Here is a 15,797-nt window from a genome sequence, read left to right on the forward strand (position 1 = left end):
TAGCCAGGTGATGAGTAGTGCTTGTAGTTCTGCCCAAAGAGTTCAAATGTGGGCTCATCAGACCAGATAATATTTTTCCTCATGCTCTCCCAGCGGACTGTCATATGCCTTTTACTCTACCATAAAGGCCTGATTGAATGAGCGCTGCTGAAAAGGTTGTCCTTCCGACAGGTTCACTTGAAAATTTGGAGTGCCTCAGCAAAGTTTTTTATTTTTAATACATTTGCAAAGATTTCTAAAAATATGTTTTCATTTTATCATTATGGGTTATTGAGTGTTGAGTGTTGGCAATTTTATCCTTTTAAAATTAAATCTACAACATTCAATACTTTCTGAAGCCACTGTACGCAACCTGGATATTGTAGGATTTTTATTTTAAATTTTTCTTCCTAAAAACTATCTATTTGTTTTTCACTTGAAATTGTTGGTTGCAAGGACATTATTATACAGTTTTAATCACCAAAAATGTAATTATTTTGATCAGTAAGCTAAATTAGTTCATATTTGATATGCCTCATTAACAACTTGACTATGTACTTAAAAGGAATTTGTCCACTGGCCACTTTAGTTGCTGGGTGTATTTTTGAGTAAATAAGCAAAAAATATAAGACTTACATAAAATGTATTTTATCTTACGAGTGACACCTTAATAGAAAACTACAAAAACATTGACAGAAAATACTTCTTAACTATAACTTGTGAAATAGTAGCAGGAATTAAACAATACCACATGATAGGAAAAAAGTGCATTATCCAGGAAGTTGTTTAAATCTGTTCCTAAGGTTGTCTATTTGCAAGCCAGTTGTTTTTAAATAATCTATACTCATGGATAGATGGATTGGCGGCAGCCTTAAATTAGTTAATGGAATTCAAAATGTAAAATGTTCATTTGTATGTTTGGGGGAACCAACAGATGTGCTAGCATGTGACTATAAACGCAATTATGCCCAATTGTCAACTGTGCGATCCACTCTTTCAGAGATTATCTACCAGGTTTTTGTGCTGGCCAGTGATTTCTTTCCAATTTCATCTTGTCAGAATGGGACCCAGTGGATATATAACCAGCCAGTGAATCTAAGACAGCTGTAGCACTTGGAAACTGTCAAAACCTGTGACCTTTTGAATGATTCACTGTGCAATTTTACTGAGTGAACTGCTTAATGACTTTTGACCTTGCATTGTCAGAGATAGCTCCGGCTCAATGACACTTGTGATTGACAGCTGAGAAGGGTCCCAAGCGGGCCCACCTGGATGGATGTCGGTCAGTAAGAATGAGTTTTTGCTTTACAGTCTGTTCCCTAGAACTTTGTATTCACCTTGCATTGAATTTTCTGGACATCAAGCTATGTCAAGCTCTACTTTTCTGATTTAAGGAGGACCTAATTTAAGGTTCTTCATGCTCAGAAACATTGTACTTAACTTTTTTTACAATTGTATTTTCATTTAACAGTGCAGTATATACAGTACAAAATAAACAGATAAACAGAATATACACATATTACAAAATACAATGTGGCAGTTAAATATATACATTAAAAAACCCTGTAAAATGATGAGAAGTAAAATATTGTCAAAATATTATTTGCTAGTTATGATAATTGAATTGATTTGTCAGTGGTATTAATGTGAATTTGATTAAACAGTTTTATACTTTAAAAGAGCATTAAAACCCATTTTGTCCAGATGACTGTTGTGGTTTTGATGGTGTTGTTTAAATATAAATAAATTCCCACTGTTATCTGCTTCAAAAGTGGATTCTTCTTACCACATAATTTAAACAATCTTGAAGTTCATGTTTTGTTAAAGATAGCCTTTTTCTCCATAAGTGTTGGCCACTCATTAAAATGGATTTTTCTACACAAGCACATACACCAGTGGCGGCTCATGACCATTGACCTGGATTTGGCACCAGACACATGTGCACACATGTAGTCACCTCTAACCTCTATAATTACAGGAAGGAAACACAATGCCAAGGCGACACGGATGCTCCCCCGTCAGCCGGGGCCTCTCTGTGTGGAGTTTGCATGTTCTCCCCGTGTCTGCGTGGGTTTCCTCCCGCAGTCCAAAGACATGCAGGTTAGGCTGATTGGAGAGTCTAAATTGCCCGTAGGTATGAGTGTGTGAGTGAATGGTGTGTGTGCCCTGCGATGGACTGGCGACCTGTCCAGGGTGTATTCCTGCCTTTCGCCCAATGTATGCTGGGATAGGCTCCAGCCCCCCTGCGACCCTGTTCAGGATAAGTGGGTTAGGATAATGAATGAATGAAACACAATGCTAATATTAACTAGAGATGTGAATTTCATAAAGAAAATGTATGAAGCGTGATTGCCTCAAAACGGCAGACTATTGCTACTACTGCTAATGGCTAGTGTGAACTGATTAGTTGCTAGGTGGTTGCTAGGCTGTTACTAGCTGGTTACTAAGGTGTTACTCAATGGTTGCACGAGTGTTGCTAGGTGGTGGCTAAGATGTTACTAGGTGGTTGCTAGGGTGTCGTTTTGGTTTGGTGTCGTAATCACAAAAACTGGGAGGAGTAGGCGGACAAAAATCTGGCTGTATAATAATAAAGTTGAATTTTGCTTCACAATAAGAGTTTTCACAAAAACATTTATTTTAACAGTCTGAACCTTGGAGGCTTAAGCCATATAAATCATAAACAATTGATTTCTAAACAGGGTTGTGAGAAATAAAGTTCACCAAGTATAAGCCGGACCGGCTGTTTTTTCTTCAGTCCATGTTTCAGTTTTGGAAGGGGTCCAGGTTTTACTTTATGAACTTATCCAGTTAACTCTGAGCCAAGTAATCCTGCTTCATAATATACCCCCTGGAAAGGGAAATTAAGAAAATGAAAATGAAACAACATCGGTAACAGAAATCACTAAGCCACTGAAGACATTCTGGAAGTCATTGTAGAGCAGTCAAATCTATATATGTTATTCAATGCGATGCAAGCAAGCCCATTATCCTCACTAGCAATGAATTGGAGCAGTTCCTGGTGTACATCCATAGTATCACTCCCTCACGTAATCAACATAACGCTAGGCTTCACATTCGGAATACATACACTTTTACTAACTTGCTGCTGGAATTATTGTTTAAACCATTGTAACCACATTCAAGACGATGTCAGAGAATGGATAATTAACTGAAACTAATAACACTTAACACTTAAAACAAAATAAGTTCTGGACCGGCGGCTTGCGGAAGTCGAGATGCAGCACTCATGTCGCAGGACCGCTCTAATAATAGCATGTTGGATAAATGGATGTTTATAATGAGAGTACAAAATATTTTGGCTTCATTCTGAAACTTTGCAGTGGGAATTGTTCATTAAGTTTTCTTATTTTTTAATTCATGCGAAGTTTAAAAAAAATTATATTGACATGGCACACCTGAGCTCACCTGATGGCACAATGGTTGGGAAACGCTGCGCTGGAGAATGGTGGCTAACTGACTGTCTACAGTAGTGATACTCACTGTTGATACCTGCATGATGATCCCCTCCTTGACTAGAGGGTTATCCAATCACAGGCATGCTTATACTTACTCTGCTACATGGCGCTGAACTGTCACATGCACATTGATGATTGGATCCCTGTTGTATCAAACTGGTACAGCGATTTAGGTTTGTGGTTTTGTGCATCAGCGCTCACACTGTTTGTCCAGTTTTTAATGTTAATGAAAAAGTAAACACTTTTTTTATATAATACATTTGTATAATCAGACAAGTTTTTTTATTTCCTTTGTTCCGTTTTCGTCATAGAAAAAATGTTGTTGACAAACATTTTTCATCAAAGTTTACATTAACACACTCCAAAATAACACCTGCTTAAATTATTTCTCGAAGCTGAGTGTCACGTTTCAGGTCTGTCTCGCCATGTTTTATGTTTATTCATTTTGTCTTAGTCTTGTATTGTCTTATCATGTATTATGTTAGTCCAGTTTCGTCATGTTGTTTAGTTTATTTCTTGTTACGATTTATTTTCTCGTCATGTCTAGTTATGTTTCGTTACGATTATATTACCTTGTTATGTTGAATGGTTATCGTCTTAGTTTTGTTTTTTTGATATATGTTTATTGTTACGTAGACTGGTTACTGTTTAAACATACACTTTTACATGTCTTTCCGCAAACCTTGCGTTCCGCCTTTTCTCTCTCTCTCTGTCATTCACTCCCTAATTGTTTCCATTTGCCAATTTACTAAAACTACTAACACTAGATCAGGATTGGGTAGAAACTAACAAACTAATCATGTGTTCATGTTACCTTACGTTTCTCGTGCATGTCATTTACTAATTTACTAATGCTAGGGCAGGATAGGTTTATTACTAACGATTACTAATCACCTTGTTAAACTTGTCATCCATCGCACCTGTTTTCCATTTCCTTGCTACACTCTAACTAATTGTCTATACCTGTCTACACCTGCATTTATATCCCAGTCACGCTACTGTTCACTGCGAAATTGTCTGCCTCTAGTTTTACTACGCAACTCTTGAGCATTATTTCTGATTGATTCACGTTTAGAGCCAAGCCTGTTTACCGACTATTGTTTATTGATTTCTGTTTCGTTGACCATCGTTTGTTTTTGACCACGTCCTCGCCTACCGTCTTTGTACTTTTGCCTCGCTGATTGTTTTATGGTTTCGACTTCCGCATCGCCCTCGACTACGACTACGACTCTGCCTGCCGTCCGCCTGTACATCTGCCCCGCTGACAGCTCTCCTGCTACCGGACCTCCCTGCACGTTTACCGACTACGAGTTTGCCTCTTCCCTCGGCACCGTGCTTTTTGTTTGTTTATCGTTTGTTTGGCTGGATCTACGTGTATGGACTTTGCTTGTTGTGACTACGCTCCTGGGATTCGTCCCAAATAAAGCCCTGATGGGACTTTATTCCATTATTGTTTCTGAGTCGTGCATTTTGGGTCCAACCCCCACGCACCTGTCTCACTGAGATTATCGATGTTGGTTTCCAGAGCGAGGCACCACCCTAAGGTAGATACATTTTCTCTCATTGTTCTTTCTCCTAATTTAAAGAGAATTAAGAAGCATTGGCTATGGTTAATATTAATATTAATATTATTATTTAATTGCCTTTTCCCTTTCAAAGTTACAATTGAATAGAGGGATGAGATGGACAAAAGCTACATTGTACTCACTCAACAGAAACTTGCTCAATTACAATATAAAATGATTGTTTCATCATTAAAAATGATCATAACATGGACATGGTGCCTAAGAATGGCCCATCAGAGCAACATTACCATCCATCATACTAATGTGCAGGTGGTCCCTAACAAAGATCTATAGGGGAACAGCATTACACTCTGTCAATCTGTACAGTCTAATGATCAGATACCATGCCTCGCAGCCAAGGACGTGCTCCCTAATGAGAACACCATTCTTATTTGTTCGGTTAAATTTTACCAGAGAAGTTTTATATTCTCAACCCATGAATGAACTGGCAAGTACCATGCTGTGAATGGAATTAATAATGTCAGCAAGCATGATACTGCCGTATAATTATCTCTATCACCATGTTTCACACTTACATTTATTGCCACCTTAAAGCACCAGCGGATGGGAATTTATAGTTTTCTGATTCTTGAAGAAGTTTTCAAATTTGTGTTTGTTTGCTGAAAATTAACAGTGGTAATTCCTCTAGGATTTGAACATTAAAAGGATCAGTTGTTTACTGAACTTTGGGCCTTGCTGTCTCTGAGCACAGGATATAATAACTAGAGCTGTCATGATTAATTATTCTATCCCCTTTTGGAGTGTTTCTTTGTAGGGGCAAGAATTGGAGTTATGCTCCAGCAAGGAAAGATCATCAGTGAAATACAGAGGGGGGTAAATCAATCATATCACATTCGCCTCAGAACAAAGTCATCACAACGTTCTTGTCTCCAGCTCAGCATGAGGAGTAATCAGGAGAAAACAAACCACCTAAATCAGCAGCTACACAATCCTGCCATTTCTATGAATGTACACGTGATTGAAGTACCATTTTATGTGGTGTGTTGTGCTGCATAATACCATTGCATGCATTGAAGAGTGAGTGTTCCAGTGTTAAAATGTGCACCATGATTTTCGGGCTTTGCGGACAATTTTGAGTTTTGGAGTTCAGAATGACTTTAAAAATCAGGGGCCATATGTATAAAGCCACCCAGAATTACACCTAACTGAAACTTACGACTTAAAAATTTCAATCATTTAATTTGATTCACAGTAAAGGGGAACTACAATGACGGCATCCAGGAATCAGCCGATAGCAAGCCTTCTTAGAACAGCCCATTGCAAAAACTGGAACAATTAGCAAAGCGCTCGTGCCTCCTATCAGTTTATATTAAAAAGGAAGACACATTCACAAATATGAGGTGCTGCTTCTTTCTTGCCACAATATTGTGTCCCACCTTGCAATTTTAGACAGGAACAGCAATGTGCTTTTGCCTGAAATCAAATCATATGAAAATGAAGAGACACAAAATTGAGTTTATCCCATGAATCATTGTCTGCTAATCATATCATCATTATCAATCATCATATCAATCATGTAGCACAGACTACAATACAACGTGGTATGTTAAGATAATAATGGGTTCAACAAGGTGAAAATCAAACTGGAGGCAGCAAGAAATCTTACTTCAAGTGGAATAAGTATTAAAATGGAAGAATGTCATAAGGGGTAAATCCAGCCCCACATGAATTAGCAATGACTAGATCAGTACCGCTAATTTAATGTTTCATTTTGTTGTAAATACCTGCCAGTTTCTTTCTCATTTTGGCCACTCGGGCTATGTTTGCGAGTAAAAGACAACAGGTTATATTATGAGAGTTTTGTGGTAAGGTACCCGAGGGTGGTGTAGGAGTGAGGGAGACAGAGCCCAAAATCTCAAGAGCCACATCCAGCGCAGCGTTTATTTTCCTTTTAAAATGTTTTTTTTTTATTGTGCATATATTCACAGTGGTCTATTTACAAATTACTAACAAAGGAACAAAAATTCACCAAAGAACTACTGTACATGTCACAAGGCAGGCTATGTCTATTTACTCTAACAATGTGCCACCCCTCTCCTGAGTCCACCACCTCATCCACTTAAAGAACCTGCATCAGGAACTTAAAAAGGCAAAGCTCCTCCCCCTTGACACTATCAAGAAAGAACAATTAAATTAACTCTACAAAACAAAATAATTCATACAAAAACATACAAACAAGAATACTAATTATCAGTTTAACATAAGCAATAAATGATATTAACTACTCTACATCACTGTATCACACCAACACTTTTTTGCAGGCAAACTATTGTACCCCTCCCGTAACACCAAATAGATGGGTTTTCCCATTTCCCCAAGCGCGGGACTCCCCTCTATATCTACTGTATTGGTAGAGTTGTCTCTGTTTTGCAATGCTGTGGAAAAAGTTATGCAAGTAAGTGTACCTGCCATTTGCTATAAAATTAAATAAACTGCCTTTACTTTGAGACCAGTCTTTTCTGTTTGGCGAACATGTTTGCTATTTGCATTTGCTGGTATCTTTACTTTAAACGATCGCATTCTCAACCCGGGAGACTGCGTTTACCAGATTTTCATAGGTAACGCACAAACTTAACAGGTTCGGCCTATGAGCTCTGCCGATTCCGTCTCGCCTGTAACCAAACACAAATGTGTATGTGTATCATGTACATTAAATTTGCCATTGTACACTGTCGTTGGGAGATTAATAGGTTCACAGGTATACTATTCACAGGCCATTTCAAACTTGCGCACTTCCTGATTCTCGCGTTTCCCCCCCTCCTACAATCAATGGCAGCACGGCTACACGGTGACAAGTTTGAAATGGCCTCTGTTTAGAGCCCCTGAGGTTTCAAAAAGATTGCGCAGTTATCCAAGATGATTCAATGATAGATTCATTAATCAAATTGTGATTCACGTTTGTGAAATGGGGTAATGCTGAAATTAATTAATATAGTCTGGTGTTAACAGCCATGGGTTCCTCAAAACAGACTTTTCAATTCCACCAAGACGGATAAGGCTACAAAAACTCTGTAAATGTTTCAAACTACATATTTACACTTTCAGAAACATTATTACACAATGGAAGATAAATGGAACAGTTGGTCTGGAAGACCAAGAAAGATTTCAGATAGAATGTGCTCAGGAGAACCCACACATCACTGCAAAAGAGCTGTTCACAGGACAACAATAAAACATACTTTAAACAACAAAGACTTGCATGGCAGAATTTCCAAAAAGAACAACCTCAACACAAAATTAAGTGTCTTAAGTATGCAAAAAGAAGCATTTGGAATAATGTGCTTTGGACTGATTTCACTTAAATTGAACAATGTGCTTTTGGTGCATTTATATCTGACAAAGACTGACATCTGTCTGTGAAACTGATGAATTATAGACTGCTTGATTTCGGCTGATAACCAGTTCTGAGTGAGGTATTGGAGTCAAGACTAATCAAGCTGGGAAAATATAATCAAGATGAGAAATGTATTGTCAGAAGGAATGGCTTGAGAATCTGCAGATTACAAAACCTTACTGTAGTAAAAACTGTGTTTGGTTTTGTTCCAGCATGTCAGCTTGCGACATCAGGAACTCGATCCACATGTCATTCTTCAGGCTTAAATTGCCTGCATAATTTTCAGTCATCTGCGCAGTTAAAAACGGTACTCTAAAGGGGACTTGATCACAAATAAAAGACACATTTTGTGTTCTGTACCCATGTGCCCCAGGATGCTGGCTGTGGGGATGACACCCAAATTCCATTAAACCTGTGTGGCAGTTAGCAGTTATTGGAAAGCTCACTACAATTGGAATTGGTTTTCTTCTTGGAGAGTTTGACAGCTAGATTTAACTGAACAAATAAGTGTTATATTGAGCTGTTAGTCTTTACCTTTTTCCCTTTCTATAGCTGACACACAGATGTGTTTTGCAAAAGTCTACAATATCCATAACCATGTATGCAGGGGCGGTTCAAGGATTTTTTTTACTGCAGTGGCCAAGGGGGGTCCAAGGGTTGTCTGGGGGTGGCCATCATAGCTCCTGGCTTCATGTGCACAACATTCTTTTGGGGTTTTTAAAGATTCAAAAGCAAAATAGAATTGAAACACAGTGTAATAAAGAAATATGTGACATTTACATATCATTTTGTCCAACAATTTCTTTATGGTCCATTGGTTGTATTACCTCCTAATATCAATCTTTAATATCAGATATTAGTATTTCCCATCGCTGTGGGGGAATTGAACCCACTCTTCTTTACAGAACTGATTATTAAATTCAGACAAATTGATTTTTTCAAGCATATACTCCTTGTTTCAGGTCCTGCCACAAACAATGATTGGGTTAAATTCAGGACTTTGACTGGATAACCGGATAACTGTTAATTTTGTTTCTTTTCAGCCATTCAGATATGGACTTTGGATCATTGTCTTGCTGCATAACCCAGTACAATTTTCTGTTACAGAGCAGAATTCATGGTTCGTTCAATAATGGCAAGACATCCATCACACTACCACCACCATGTGACTGTCGGTATTATGTTTTTACTCTGAAATGCTGTATTTGCTTTATGCCCGACATAATGGGACCTGCAATGTCCAAAAAGCTTTTTTCTTATAATTTTTTCCTTTTTCTCCCAATTGTACCCCGTCTGATTCAATTAGAGCTAGTATTAGATACACACCCATACCCCGTCCCTCGGCGGCCTGAAGGACCGACCCGCGGTGCTTTATTGTGCGGCAATCTACTAACCCTGCCAAGTCCCTCCCTGTGGAGCAGCAAGCCAATTATGCTGCTCCACATGAGCCAGCCAAACTTGGCTTTTGGCAGGACCGAGAATCAAACCCCGGTCCCCGGTGTGCAACTGCAGCAAACTGCAATCGCAAGTCTGCTGCATCTTAGCCTGTTGCACCACCACAGCTCTGTAAAAGTTCAACTTTTCAACTCATCTGTCCATAGAATATTATCCAAAAAATGTTTTTGCAAATATGAAATGAACATTTTGTAACTTTGTTAGCAGCAGTTGTTAGGTTGGTTAGGTTCAGCTCAAAATAGAGAAGCAAGCCATCTATGGCTAAGTCCGGTTTTGATTATTTTTTGTTCTTGATAATTTTTGTTTTGGTTAAATTCAAGGTTTTAAGCACGGCTTAAATTAGTTCCTTATTTGCAACATCTTATTCATAATTCACAGTCTACCATACATTTTTCAAACCCAATTGCAACTGCTTATTGCAATTTCTGTCAGGTTCTGTGTTTTTCACTGTCTAGTTTTTGTTACCGTTGCCATGTATTGTTACCCTCTAGGCTTTCCATAGTCTGTCTGTCTCCCTATTCATTCACTTTTATTTGTTTCACCTGTTTCTCTTCCTTATTGTTTCCCACACCTGATTGTCATTCCTTCTGATTACCTGTGTTAATTAAACCCCTTTGTTTGTTCAGTTCCCCGTCAGATTGTTATGTGTTTAGACCATACTCTCCTGCATTTTCTGATTGATCTCTTTTACTACCTGTTTTGTCCCTGACTTCCGCGTTTTGATTTTCGCATCTGTTTAATATTGAACCATAGTTTATCGACCTGTTTTTGGATATCAACTTTTGTTTTCGGATTCTGTTTTTGTCTGCTTAGCCCGCCTGTTACCAACCCTTCGCTTGTGACCACAGCTACGTGTTGGATCCGTATTGTACCTGTTTGCTAGAGAGTTGAACCATTGTCTGGACTATTAACCACAAACTGCCTTACCCCTGCTGATTCTGTTTGCTGGCTCTTGATCCTCACCTGTTTGACCTGCCTGCTTTATAATAAAGACTTTTTAAAAATAAAATCTACACCTCTGTCTCACATCTGGGTCACTTGTTCTACAGACCTGATAATTTCACAGAACAGTTTTTAAATGCAAAACTCCTCTTGGGCCACACATTACACAACATAGACTATATCAGAATGCTGGTGATGGCTAGCTAGTAAATGAAGAGATTCTAGCTAACTGAGTTGTCCATTTACAAAGAACCATTTTAGGACATCACATAGTAACGTTAGCAAACTCCCAAAACATTACAGAGCTTACAGCTATTCATATCTCAATACAGTGTTACTATACTTCAGAAAACCATTCAGTCATATCAGATGGCATTTTACAAAGTCATGGTCAATAAAAAAACCTTTCCTCATATCACACTGTGTTTATCAAGGAAGAGGCTTCTCTGGTTTTGTGTCTCTCTGAGCAGCCATCCACAGGCAGCTTATGAACTTGACCAGGACAACCTGCCAAACATTGAACAATTATATGAATTTAATCACCCCCTAGCATCCAATGAGAATCAAGTATTCACCCAGACCATGGTCTAAATATATTCAATTCACTTAAATGAATAAAAAGAAATGTGTAAAAAGTAATTTAATATGTAAAATGTATTTCATATTGAGAAAAATAGGGAAGACAATGGTTCCTAAAGGTTCAAAAGGGATAATCTAAAATCAAAGACTAACCCTGGTAATGACCATTACCCTAGTTCCTGATCTAACCCTGTAGTGTCGGATTTATTTATAGTTTCCCACCGGAAAAACCCACGTGAACACATCATTATGTGGGATGATCAAGTTGGGGAAATCGGGATTCTAGATGCTACACAAATTGGCCGAGTTGTGACATACTCGCTCTTGCCAATATGGTCAAACGTCATACAATAAAGCCACAAGTGAACCACAGCTACACAATTAAAACACACAGACATGTGATAACAGGAACTAACACACAGACACACAAAATCTTTCTTTTAATTATTTGACCATAAAGCATGTGCACGTAAATGAGTCAGATGGAAGTTATGATGTATACCCAAGTCAGAGAAACGAATGATCCGACATCACTTGAAAGCAGGTTTAGCTCTAATCCTACCTTAACCTGCCTAACCCTTATTTTATCACTAAACTTTTTAATTCATTTTCTTCTAGCTGTAAGTTGTTAGTATGCATACTTTGATGAAAATTTTTATTCCATGCTGTTATTTCAAGCTTTCTGTTACAACATGCCCCCAAGCATAAGTAGGCTTCCAGTGGGAAAATTTGTCTATTTACCTTCTAATATAATGGAACACTGTCAATGCCTAGACATACTGCCATGGTTTCAGCTCAATGGGAAACTGGAACAACATGGTGGCCTGTTCATGAACTTTCTCATATTACACCTTTCTGCAAATGAGATGGACACACCTAGCCCAGGATGATTTAGTCAGTGGATGCAGGCTGATATTTTTCCCTGTGATTTTTTTACTTTAAGATTGATGTAAGTCATTGTAAGTTAAATAAACACCTTTCTAGGCGACAGATTTAAACACAAATACACTGCATTACATTCATGTAGCAGATTCTCTTATCCACAGCACCTTGCTATGAAATGTAGAAGTGATTGTGGTGTATGTATTCATCAGGAGTTTTTTCCCCATACAAGACTTCATAAGTAAGACTTTCAGACACATGCTCGTGTCTGCACAACACTCAGGAACATCAAAGCTCCATTCATTGCTGTTATCTTCAAAGGAAAAACTACCCCATGTTTCTTCCATGCCTCATCTTAGAGAGGCCCTACTTCTCTACTCTTTCCAATATATTTAACAACCATTTGTTCACATCATATGTTTGGGTTTCTTTACAATTATCGTGGACATTTGTTTCATCTGAGAATCCAGAATTATTGGCAACCTTGATAAATATGCACAAAACTGTTGTAAAATTAAAAAATAATGGGGAATAAATCACAGCTGTGGCCATACCTGCATGAAGGGCTGGTCCTGCTGCCTGGTGGACAGCACTCTTCTTTCGCTTCCTGGCACACTTTGAACTCTGGGAGGAAGCAATAATAAGGTGCTAGGGCAGGCTGTGGGGGCCCCTCATCCAGAGGGTGATAGGTATATATTTATTATATAATATTTATTATATATTATTATATTATTCTTCTCTACCTGTTGTTGTCTGAGGAGAGAGGAAGGAGAGGGAGGGGGAGGGTAACAGGCAGTGGGAAGTGCAAGCATTTCAGGTCAAATGTTTTTCAAAGCCACAATAATCTGTATCCACTCAAAAACAGAAAAATTTTTCAGAGAGAAAAAAAGCTTCCACTTCCACAGTGTTTGAGCTTCTGAAACCTTGTTTTAGTCATTTTTGGAGTAATTCTGACTCTTGAAAACCAGGGGGTTCAAGAATAGGAACCATTTTACCATTTTAAGTCATTTTCAAGCTTGTGTCAAGAAAAGGGGCGATACTAGGTCCAATAATCTTGAAATATGGTCCATGTGTACTACTGGTCATTGTGTACTAGGATGGGGGCACTAGAATAATTTAACAAACTTACATAAAGTTTGATGTATTGCCTCCTTCGACCAAGCTTCTTCAAACAATTATTCCAAGTTTTGATATGCTCCAACAATGACATGCCTTATGTTATAATGCCACTAAAAGTCAGATTTACGTAGCGTGAAACTGGATACAAAAAAACATGGCCTCCATCAGCCAATCAGATATCAGCTGCCATCTGACAGGCTTAACAATGGCCAATCATCATGAAACCTGGTTGGTATGTTTACCTGTTGACTTGGTACTACTGTGTAAATATTGTGTGCGCAATAGAAAATATGCAGGTTTTCAAAGAGTATATTACATCTGCTATGGTTAATGGAAAATTATACCGAAAATAGAAAAGATACATCATCTCCTTCAGCCAAACTACTTTGCCTCAAGAACTAACTTCGGCAGCCATTGCGATCTTCCGCCATTTTGAATTGTTTTGCAAAACTTACTTTCACAAACTGCTACTGGGGATTTCTGGCCCACCTTCACCAAATTGGACAAATTGGACCAAATTGAATTTGTTGAGTCTGAACCGCAATAATTATAAAAAAATGCCCAATCTTCACCAAATTACACTAATGTATTACTGGATCATGTGGAAGCATGCAAATGTTGGTGCCACTCCGCTGCTAGGGAATACAATTCAAATCATATTTTTTACCATTCATTACAGTTTGAAAAGTCCCAATTGCCACATGCTGATTGGACCCCATTAGTTATCGCTTGTGGTCATATTTATTATTAATTAACTTTATCTTATTAGAGTACCACATTTTTTCAGAAAAACCTGATACACTATAAAAGCAAGCATATTTCAATATGAATATTTGGATTTCACAAGGTCTACCGATTTCAGTTTAAAACCTAAAAAAAGCTTTTAAACCAGTGTTTACAATGTACAGCTTACCAGATTTAAATCTTGTTGTTTTTTTCTTTTTTTTCTTTTTCCATTCTGCATTATTTTTCCATCCATCCATCCATCCATCCATCCATCCATTATCTGAACCCGCTTATCCTGATCAGGGTCGCAGGGGGGCTGGAGCCTATCCCAGCATACATTGGGTGAAAGGCAGGAATACACCCTGGACAGGTCGCCAGTCCATCGCAGGGCACACACACCATTCACTCACACACTCATACCTACGGGCAATTTAGACTCTCCAATCAGCCTAACCTGCATGTCTTTGGACTGTGGGAGGAAACCGGAGTACCCGGAGGAAACCCACGCAGACACGGGGAGAACATGCAAACTCCGCACAGAGAGGCCCCGGCCGACGGGGATTCGAACCCAGGACCTCCTTGCTGTGAGGCGCTGGGATTCTTCATTCACATCACTCTAACAGTTACCATCGGCTTCCATTTTCTAAAGCTATTTGCACCTCATCATCCCCATCTCTCCCTTCACTCACAGAATGGATTCTGGGGTCTCTGCAATCAGGTTTTTTTTCTCCATATAAATCAGCAATAAAAATTGCAAGGGGGGAGATCTTATGCAGCGTATTAATAGAAATGTGATTTTATTGCATTCCCTTGGACCACTGGTTTAATGTATGGAGATGTCTCTTCATCTCTGTCCCAAGGAATGACAAACACTTTGATGCAAATTGCTCAAGCAAGCACTATTGAAACAGATTTGGCACATACAATCAACCAAGCTTACATCATTGCAATCATTTGATGAAGATGACAAGGACTGTAGACGGGGATGAATAATCCTGGGCATTGTAGTTTGCCAATAGAAATGATATAACTCCAGAGAAAATGCATCTCATATACAGTCAGGTCCAGAATTATTGGCACCCTTGAATAGGCACATCATTGATCATTGGTTACACACACAGCGCTTCAGTTGATTGACCAATACAATGTTTTTTGTTGCTCTGAGGTCATACCTGTTTGATATCTCAGGGGGATTCTACGACGCAACCGCAGCCACCTTGTAACAATACCTGTGGTGCCAGCAGCATCCCAGCAGCAGTTACCAGACCATGAGATGACCCTACAGAGCAGCAGACTCCCGAGGGACAAGATCCTGAGCAGCAAGTTCCAGCCCAACCGCACAGCCCAGAGGTTGCCAGATGCTACCCACTAAAACATCTGCTGCAGGACTTATTAAGACTAGTTAACCTACTGCAGGTTTGTTAAGATTTGTTATTTGTTCAAAACCTAGACCTGTGTTATGCAAGCTTATGTACTAGTGTAGAGGGACACCTAGTGGCAGGGGATTTGAAAAGCTGGACGTCAGTTCAAACACCCCATGTCTCGAGCAGTCATTAATAAATTAATGTTGCCTTAACTTAACAGAGAAATAGGCCAAATAATTACCAACTGTTTGGAGCATCATTAAGAAGACAGAGAGCACTGCTGAGCTCAGGGACTGAAGAACTCTATAGTTGATGACCGAAGAATTCTCTCCATAATGAAGAAGAAAAACCCAAA

The sequence above is a fragment of the Conger conger genome, chromosome 3 (assembly GCF_963514075.1).
Source record: "Conger conger chromosome 3, fConCon1.1, whole genome shotgun sequence".
NCBI classification, from domain to species: Eukaryota; Metazoa; Chordata; class Actinopteri; order Anguilliformes; family Congridae; genus Conger; species Conger conger.